Source organism: Lemur catta, chromosome 10, assembly GCF_020740605.2.
Source record: "Lemur catta isolate mLemCat1 chromosome 10, mLemCat1.pri, whole genome shotgun sequence".
Taxonomy (NCBI): Eukaryota; Metazoa; Chordata; class Mammalia; order Primates; family Lemuridae; genus Lemur; species Lemur catta.
The window spans coordinates 86,647,226-86,657,355 of NC_059137.1; positions in this window are offsets into that span (position 1 = coordinate 86,647,226).

Sequence of the window (10,130 nt, forward strand, 5' to 3'; positions counted from 1 at the left end):
TTGATTAGGTTATAGATGAGCTAGTCTGGAAACATCCTCAATGAAGCAATTGTCTCTTTGGTGTCTTCCTCTTTACTGTGCCTTTGAAGTGAATGTCAGGCTGCTGTGCTGACCCCGCATACAAGCAGCACAGTCACGTTTCCAAACACTTACTGTTTTCTCGGAGAAGGGCACGTGTCCATTAGTGATCTTGGAAACACTTCTCGGCCCTGGAGATAATAAACTATTTGATCGTGTGCTCTGGGGACTGAGTTATTGCCGAACCTGCCTTTTCATGGCAGAAACGCAGTACACAAATTAAAGAATCATTTCTGGCCAGCTCTCAACATCATTCCATCGGAAAGGAGAATTGCTTGTCCAGAGTTTATGTTCTCTTGGTTCCATTTGGTGGATACGGCAGGACGCCAACCACGCAAGTCGGCTCAGAGCAGTGAAGGAGTGACCCCACCATGCTTCTGTCAGAACAGGGGGTGACCTCTGCCTGTGATCTGGGGAAATGGGACAAGTCTCGAAGAGCCCTGATGTCGTTTTACGTAAAAATCCCCTCCTGATGTCTGGAACCAGCACATGAGGGGTCTAACCCATCAGGGACCGTTCAGCTGAGGCACTAAAAGAAATCCCCCAAGTGGGTTATGAAACACAGGAGGTAAGTCTTTCCAGGTTCTTCAATAATTCAATCTTTTATTCTAGATTAAGTTTGTCAGTTTGATCTGGCTTATCAATTCTAAAGAAAAAGGATACATAAATAGCCTTTAAATCCTTTTATACCAATTTGCTTTTTCCATTATTGTGTTAGTGTAGGAGAGGTGGGATATTGGTATTCTACATGGCTGTCCCTGTACAGAAATGAGTGATTTTTGATAAGCATCCTAAAGCCTGCACTTGCCAATAAATGCCTGTCCCTCAAATGGCTGTCCGAGCAGGCTGAGCACTCAGGCCAAAGCTGCTAGCATGGCCCATGGCACTCCTGGAACCTGCTTTGGGAATTACCTTCACAATATGCGTGATGGCTTGAATTGGCTGACAGTTCACCTTTCTTCTGTGAGACCAATTTGAGTCTTAAAACAGTCAAGCATCAATAGATATCAAACCTTATTAAGAAGGCTAATCATGAAGTTGCATAATCACATTAAAGTAAAACAAGAAGACTGTTATTTCATCCATGACCTGTAAACTGGCTGTGAAGTTGGTTCCATGAGGGGAAGCCAGTATTTGTGGCACCCTATTTGGGAGTGGGGGCTCCAGAGGGGGTTCAGAAATGACCACCCTTACTGTCGGAGTCCAGCAGAACATTTACTGTGTGCAACTCATTTAACGAGTCTGATGCCACATTTAGAAAACACTCCCACTTGGTGAGTTTAGTAATTTGGCAGTGGAGGTGGAGACTTTTAATATCTCAAGGCAAAAGATGAATCAAGAAACAGCGCGTGTTGCAGGTTGAGCTGTGTGCAGGCCTGAATTTCCTGGTGACTGTGCTCCTGGTGACTGTGTCCCTTCTCCTTGATGGCAAGATCTGGTCTGCAGAGAGATCTCAGCAGCCACATGGAGAAGAAGGGGGACAGGCGGGTCTCTAAGGCCCCAACCCAACTTCAAATATAGAACAGCTTTTCTTTCACTGGCTTGACGTGTTTTTTTTTTTTTTATCAAAGGTCCAAATTAAATTTTGTTGGAAGGAAGAAAAAAAAGTTTCATCAATAAAAAACAAAAATCCTAAATTAAAGCATCAAATTAATAAATAAAACTTTGAATCCACTTGTAGAGTAGAAAAAGCTTGTTTTGATTTTGAAATCCAGGACTGACCATAAGATCTGGGAATCTGAGCAAGAGTGACACTCTGAGCCACAGTTTCTGTAACCTGGGCACAGCACATGCAGTTTCTGTGCAAACTATGTAAAACGATAATGTGTATAAAATTCTTATCATCGTATACAATAGAAAAAAATTGTATTAGTTAGGGTTTGGGCAAAGCTCCTATAAAAATGACTCCCAACTTCAGTGGTTTAAAAACGACCTCTCTGTCATGGCACAGTCCCTAGAGTGGAGGGTTCTCTGCAGTTGTGTTTTCTTCATTGGACCCTCTGGGGCTCTGGTTCCTTCCACCTTGCTGCTCCTGTGTCCCCTTGGGCCCTCCTCTGCATGGTCAGAGGTGGTTCTTCAGCACCTGCTCCACACTCTGGCCACAGGAAGGGGAGGTGAGCTTGGAAACCGGCTTCCTTAGTAGGGGACGTATCTTGCTTGGAAGGTTGCAACTCAGGCCAGGGCCTCCCAGCTGCAAGGCAGGTGACAAATGTGGTCCATAGGAGACTGTGTGCCTGGCAAAAGCTCTGCTGGAAGAGGGCTCTACTGCTAGAGGGGAGAAGGGGGGAAGAGGGACAGCCTCTGTGTTTAACAACGTGCATTTCTTTCTTCCTGGAAAGGATTTCAATATGGATACCTCAAAGTTCTTGTTTATAGTTGATGGGAAAAGTAAAAAACTATAAAGCACTAAAATAGAATCGGTATGATTTTTCTATACCAGCAATAACCAACTGCGAATGTGTAGAAACCAAGACCCGGTTCAGCGTGACCTCCCGCACGGAGCACTCCGGGAAGCTCCTGCGGGAGTGCGGGAGACCGTCTCACAGGGCAGGCCACAGCTCGCAGCTGCGGGGCTTGAGCCGTGGGATCTCAGCACGTCCACTAGGATCTCTGAGCCTTCGTTTTCTCACCAACAAAATGGGAATAGGTATGTCTCTCTTTTAGGGCTCTTATGTAAACAAAATGTGGCCAAATATAAGCACTTTGCATCTGGTAAAGCACTTAGCAAAGAGCAGCGCAGTCATACTTGCGAACATCTAACTCAGCACTAAAAGTCTCAGAGAATAGATATTTATGAGGAAGATTCCTTGGACTTTTCCTTGCATGATGTTAGACATTATCTTTGTCATCCAGATGACTGCAGGTGCCGTCGTGGGGCTCAGCCGGTCACTGCTCACGCAGCACGGCCCAGGTCCCTGCAAATGCTTCTGAGTCAGCGAGTCTTGGGCAAGGCACCGCAGCGGTGCCTCCCCTAGAGCCAGCCTCCGCCTCGCGCCGCTTCCTCGCGGAGGCTGCTGCAGAGCGGGACAGGTCACTTCGACTGGCTCGTAAGGAAGAAATTTTCAAAGAAGAAAACACACACTAAAGCAAAGCAGATTATTATAAAAATCGAGACAAGGAGAAGTAGTTAGTTTTAGTTTGGGTTCCCTTAGACGAGCACCCCCAGGGGACAAGTTTGTTGAGAATGTGATCCCGGGAGGTGTTGGCAGGGCAGTGGGGGAGTGAGGCGGGCAGTGGAGTCCGCGAAGATGGGTTCCCAAGCCAAACTCCACGGAAGGCAGGTGGAGCCCTGGACCTGGTGCAAACACAGCTGAGCTGTGTGACCCTAGGAGCCGGGGAGCTGGGGCATTTAGACCCCAGCCTCCGTCAGTCGCTCACTGGGAATTGCTCTCAGATGGGGATTCCCCAGCACCTCTGGTCTGCGGCATGCTGGGGCTGGCGGGCTCGGCAAGGCCATGCGATACGTGGATTGTGCTGCCATGCACGCAAGGGGCCCCAGGAGCTGTGGGGGGCACGAAGGCACCTCCTGCACAGTGTTGATAATCAGAGTAAAAACTTCCTGTATTTCCTTTCTCTGATTCCCACATTCGTAGACTAACCATTATAAGCAGATGTATTTCCTCCCAGAATTGTTCTTTGTATATGCAAATTATATAGATATGCCTACATATGCAAACAATCCTCATGCACACACAAGCATGTGTCTTGCCTATGTTTCACAAAATTGAAACCCTGCATATTGTTTTTCAAAAACTCAACCACATATATTGTCTCTTTTCCATGTCATGCCATTTTTTCTCTCATTCCTTTTAGAGCCGCTAGCATCATGTAGAATGACTGAACTGTTACTTGTTAAACAGAGGACTTATGGACAGACATCAAAGTTGTCTCCATATTTCAGCCTTTATAAACAATTAACAATTTGCTGTCTACAGCCTGGAGAACATGTGCAGATATTCCTGACCTATGAATTCCTGGAGTTAAATCATTGCAAAATTACCCTCTAAAAGGTTTCAGTTTGTACTCCAACCCTTTCCCTCACTCTTGTAAACACTAGATACTAATGTCCTTTACATTCTTGTCAGTCTAGTCAAAGAATAATGATCTTATTGCTTTAATTTACCTTCTCTGATCACTACCATCCCTTTGCATTTCTTCTACAAATTGTCTGTTAATTCTTTGGATGATTTTTAACAAAAAATATCAACTTGCTCAGCACCTTCTTTCCCAGATTAAAATTAATGGGCATGTGGTGGGACTTCCTATTTAAGGCTGAACTGTGTGGCCCTTTCCTTCCTTCCTTCCTCCCCTTCCTTCTATTTTTTTTTTTGGAGACAGTGTCTGATTCTATTACCCAGGATGGAGCACAGTGGCATAATCATATAGCTCACTGCAGCCTTGAACTCCTGGGCCCAAGTGATCCTCTTGCTTTAGCTTCCCAAGTAGCTGGGATTACAGGTGCACACCACCACACCTGGCATGTATGTGTGTGTGTGTGTGTGTGTGTGTGTGTGTATATATATTATATTATTTATTTATTTAGAGATGGGATCTTGCTATATTGCCCAGGCTGGTCTTGATCTCCTGGGCTCAAGTGATTTTTCTGCCTTGGCCTCCCAAAGTGCTGGGATTATAGGCATAGGCCACCATGCCTGGCTGTGTGGCTTTTTTCTAAGGTTACCATTTATTGAGCACATACTATGTGCCAGGCACTAGACACAGTACTCTCCCTGCATCATTTCATTTAACTCTCATCATAATTCTTAGGAGGGGAATTATAGTGAGACATGGAGGCCTGGGGGATAAATTCACTTTTCTAAGGCTAATACACCAAGAGTATTAACTACCAGGTAATGCCGTGCATAAGGAGCAAGTTTGCAGTGTTAGTGAGAAAAAAATGACTCTATTAGCATGACTGGATAATTCATTAAAATGCAGTTTTTACTTTGGGCTCATGGTTGTGCCGTTCCAACTCCAACGGCCTTGCCTAAGGGCCATTACCTAGATGGAAATGAGTTGCAGAGCTGCTCATCTTCCTGGTGTGCGTGGTGTATGTTGTGTGTGTGAGTGTGTATGTGGCGTGTGGTGTGTGTATAGAATGGAGTGTGTGTGTGGAGCGTGTGTGTATGTTTTACACCAGACTTGTTGAGGATTATTTGTTGGGCCCTCCCAGGAAGGGGGCTGCAGGCAGAGGGATGGGTTTCTTGGGACAGAGGAGGCAGCTGTGACTCTGCAGGAGGGGCCATTCCCCCGGACCAGAGAAGCCAGGTGTGTGGGAGAAGCCACCTTGGGGAGGGTCCAGCTTGCTCACACTCCTGGGCGGCTGTTCACCCCGTGGCCTGTCCTGGCTGGGAAGGTGCGTGTCCCTGCAGTGAGGGGTGTGGACAGGAAAATGGAAGACTTTTCAGAATATTCTGCTTGTCATTAGGCCCCCAGGACCATGGAGAGCTGGAAGGAGGTTCCCGTAAGGCTGGAGATTGAACTTTATAGCCACAGAGTGGGAGGCGGATTTGGACTCAGGTTTCATTTGCTTTCAGAAAAAATAACAGACATTTCTTGTGTTCCCATGTTAGTGTGTGCAAGTTCATTTTCACTACACAGGGAGAACGTATCTTAGGCATATCTTACTAATGTATCCAAGCTATTAATGAACAAAAAGATGCAGATGAATCAAATATTTTTAGCTCAGTGAGCAAATGGATAAATGGGTACCAGACCACTGGGCAACGAGAGCTTGATTGAAGCTTTGCATCTGGTTCCTATTGACCTAATTTGAGACCAAATATGCATTCAAGGTTTCCTGCCACTTAATTTAAAATGCAATTTGGATTTCACGGGCCTCGGCTGAAGCTTGGTTTTAGTGATCCAATAGGCACAAAACCACAAAAAGCCATAATGAGCTAGGCAGGCTCATAATTTCTTTTCCATGTTGTAAAAGCAATAAAATCCACCTCTCAGAATGTTTGGAAAATAGACAATAGTTACTCATACCCGCCCCCCAAATATAACTTTTAGCATTTTATTGAACACTCAGTGTTCTTCTTAATAAAAGAAAACACTGTTATGTAGATGTGTATATATATTGGTATTTATATTATCATGGAAATGTCCATACAGTATAAAATGTGCACTCTGTTACTTCACAACATATTGTACATTTTTTTCATGTTTTTGTATATCATTATGATTATTGTTTTACTTCTCTTTTATATTCCATCGCACGAACTGTTCTCCCATGGCGGGTGATTAGGATGCCACCAATTTTCCGTTACTAGGCAGCCAAAACCTTTGTGCATGAAGCTGTGGGTCAGAAGGCAGGACCCCTCCCTGAGGCTTGGTGTTTCCCACATGTCACCAAACCGCTTCTGCAAGGGCTGTGCCCGTCTGCACCCCATGGAGCCTGTTGCACCGCACAGGCCTGCTGTGCTGACCATTTGCCGTGTCCGTATCAGCCTCATCCCCTCACTCTGAGGGTGCCTGGGACATCGCGCTGCCTCTCATCCTACAGGACAACTGAGGTATCCCGGGGGCACCCAACTGGGCCATGGTTTTCCTCTGATGTTCAATGTGCCGTCACCTTTTGAGTCTTAAATGGGAATGGAGACAAAAGCTCTTTGAACTCAGCTTCCACTTAACCTCACCGTGATGATCAGATTTGTGTGTCAGCTTGACTGGTCACAGTCCCCAGTTATCCAATCAAACATAGTTATAGGTGTTGCCAGGAAAGGATTTTGTAGATACCGTTAAAGTCCATCATCAGTTGACTTTAAGTAAGGGGGATGATCCCACGGGATCCGGGCGGGCCTGGTTCAGCCGGTGGAAAGGCCTCAAGAGTAGAGCAGAGGCTTCCCTGAGGGAGGGGAGATTCTGCCCACAGACAGCAACCTCGGCCTGGTGCCAGAGTTCCAGCCTGCCCTTCTGCAATGCCTGCCCAGCGGATCTGGGACCTGCCTAGCCAGCCCCCATAATCGTGTAAGTCACTTCCCGTATAAATCTATTAATATGTGTATCCCTCTTGTTCTGCTTTTCTGATTGAACCCTGATTGATATGTGCCCTGGCACCCTTGCCATCCGCCTCCCCTTTCTCTGCTCCCTCTCCCCTCCCCTCTCTGAAAGGACTTCCGTACATCCCATTCTCTGGTCTTTCCTGGGCCATGTGGACAGACACAGCACACAGAGAGAAAAATCAATTACTAATAAGGAGCCATAAACCAGGAGGCATTTTACACTTTCTACTTACATTCTTCTCCATCCAACATTCCATTATAAAAATTTTCAAACTATAGGAAATTTGGAAATTTTATAGTAAACACCCCTAACAATCTAGATCCTACCATTAACATTTTATTGTACTTACTTCAACTATCCATCTATGTATTCCTCTAGTCAGTTAATCCACTTTTTTTCCTGCATTTCAAAGTAAATTGCTGACATTAATAGCCTTCTCCCTATGTACTTTGGTATGTACATCATGAATTAGAGTTTAATATCTATTTATAGCTCTTTTTGGGGGGGAAAATTCATGTAACAAAATGCCTCACTCTATGTGTACCTTTCAATGAGTTTGACCCATGAATCTACCCATGTGACCTGAACTTCATCAGTGGGACATTTATATCACCCAGAGTCCCTCATACTCCTTTCTAGTCAATCTCTGTTTCATTCCAACACAAGCAGCCAGTGATCTGATTTTTTCTTCCATAGATTATTTTTGTTTGTTTAGGAAATAAATATGAAACCACAGAGAATGTGCTCTTTTCTGTCTGCTTCTTCCATTCAGCACAATGTTTTTTGGATTCATCCATGTTGTTGTGTGCATCAGTTGTCTGTTCCATTTCGCAGTTGAGAGACATTTCATTGTATGGATATATCACAGTTTGTTTATAGTCTATTGATGGATATCTGGTTGTTTTTGTCTGTTATGAATACAGCTGCTAAGAAAATTCTTGCATAAATCTTTTTGTGAATGTATATCTTTCGTATATCTTGGGTTTATGTCTAGGATTGAAATTGGTGTTGTCATATGGTAGGTTTATGTTTGGTTTCGTATAGAGCTGCCAAATCTTTTCTCAAAGTGGTTGAATCATTTTACACTTCCACTGGCAACGTTTAGGGGCTTCTGATAGCTCTACACCCTTGCCAACACTTGACATTATCAGTCTTTTACCTTTAGCCATTCTAGTGCTATTTAGTGATATCTCATTTTGGTTTTCATTGCATTTCCCAGATGATTAGAGATGTTGAGCTCATTTTCAAGGTTTAACACTCTTTTGATCATATGTTATCAATCATTGCAACATTCTCCACTCCCATTTTTGTGGAGAATCAGGGAGACCTAGCCAAGAGTATACTCTGAGATTCCATCTTGAGTGGTGTCTCTGTGAAGTGAAGGTGGAATTCCCAACTCCAGTGGCGATTGTGGAGTCAGAGAGGCCTTATACAAATGTCAGGTTCCCAGCAGAAGTGTCACCCTAAAAAGGCAATGGATCCCAGATCTGGAGCTGGGTGGCAAACTGATGAGTAAGGGGGCCAGTGAGGATCATGGGGCCAGAGAAGATCATGGGAGTCAATGAGGACCCTGGGGGCCAGTGAGGATCATGGGGACCAGTATGGATCATGGGGGCCAGTGAGGATCACAGGGCCAGTGAGGATCATGGGGCCAGTGAGGACCATGGGGGCCCGTGAGGATCACAGGGCCAGTGAGGATCATGGGGCCAGTGAGGACCATGGGGGCCAGTGAGGATCACAGGGCCAGTGAGGATCATGGGGCCAGTGAGGACCATGGGGGCCAGTGAGGATCATGAGGCCAGAGAGGATCATGGGAGTCAATGAGGACTACAGGGGCCAGTGAGGACTATGGGGACCAGTAAGGACCACAGGGACCAGTGTGGATCATGGGGCCCAGAGAGGATCAGGGGGCCCAGAGAGGATCATGGGGGCCAGTGAGGATCTTGGGGGCCAGTGAAGATCATGGGGCCAGAGAGGATCATGGGAGTCAATGAGGACCATGGGGCTAGTGAGAATCATGGGAGCCAGTGAGGGCCATGGGGACATTGAGGACTGTGGGGACTAATGAGATGCTTCACCCTGAGATTTCTGGGTGTCTCACTTATCAGGGGTGCATAGGAATATCCTGGGCTGGGCTAACTACTTGAGACAATTTCCAGTTAAAGGAATGGGGTTTTTTTTGATGAAAGAGGATGTGATCTTCATATAATAAACGTATTGAACATTTTCATCTTGTACTTCCTATAAACATTCTCCTCAGTCTATTGTTTAAGATTCCAACTTAAATAGTCACTCCCCGATGTGGGGGTATATGGGGTGGGACTGTAATGATGGTTATCAGATACTTATGGGTAATTTAATGGGCAACCTTTAATGCATCTGTCATTTTTCCGTTACAGACAACTATGGTTAAGTCAAGGTTTCAACTTAGAGAAATGTGACACAGCCATCAGGAAAGACAAACAGGCTTGATGGTAAACATTACCCAAAGCACAACTTCAGGCTGAATCTAGCCAGGTCCAGCACTTGGACTGAAAATGCCCTGCCTTTCCCAGTGCTCTAAATCATTTTCCTGCAGAGGAACACGGGTGGGAGCTGATGAGTGGTGCCCTCTGTTCCAAGCAAAGCATATTATGCAAAGCTGGACTTCTACAGAAGATACAGAAATGAGGGGTGCTTTTATATTTTAAGCCGCTTTTGTGAGATAAGAGTTCCCTAGAGAATTTATTCAAATTCCAAGTCTTTCTCCAAACAAAACATAATTTGACTGTCAAAAATTTAACTCAGGCAGCCGATTCCACTGGGTAGGCACAGTCTCAGAGAGACCGTGGGGCGGCCCCTCCCCAGGAAACATGACAGTGTGAGCCAACAAGCACGCTGGGGCCTCCCCTGGCTTGTGCTGGTCCTTTGTCCTCTGTGGCTGGGCAGAGCGATGTGGGACTCATTGAGTGTCCTTCTGCCTTAGTCTCGGCCACAGTGCGGTGACTGGGGGAATCTGTGACTAGTGAATGAATGAATGACACTGAGGAGCTCATAAGGCTGTG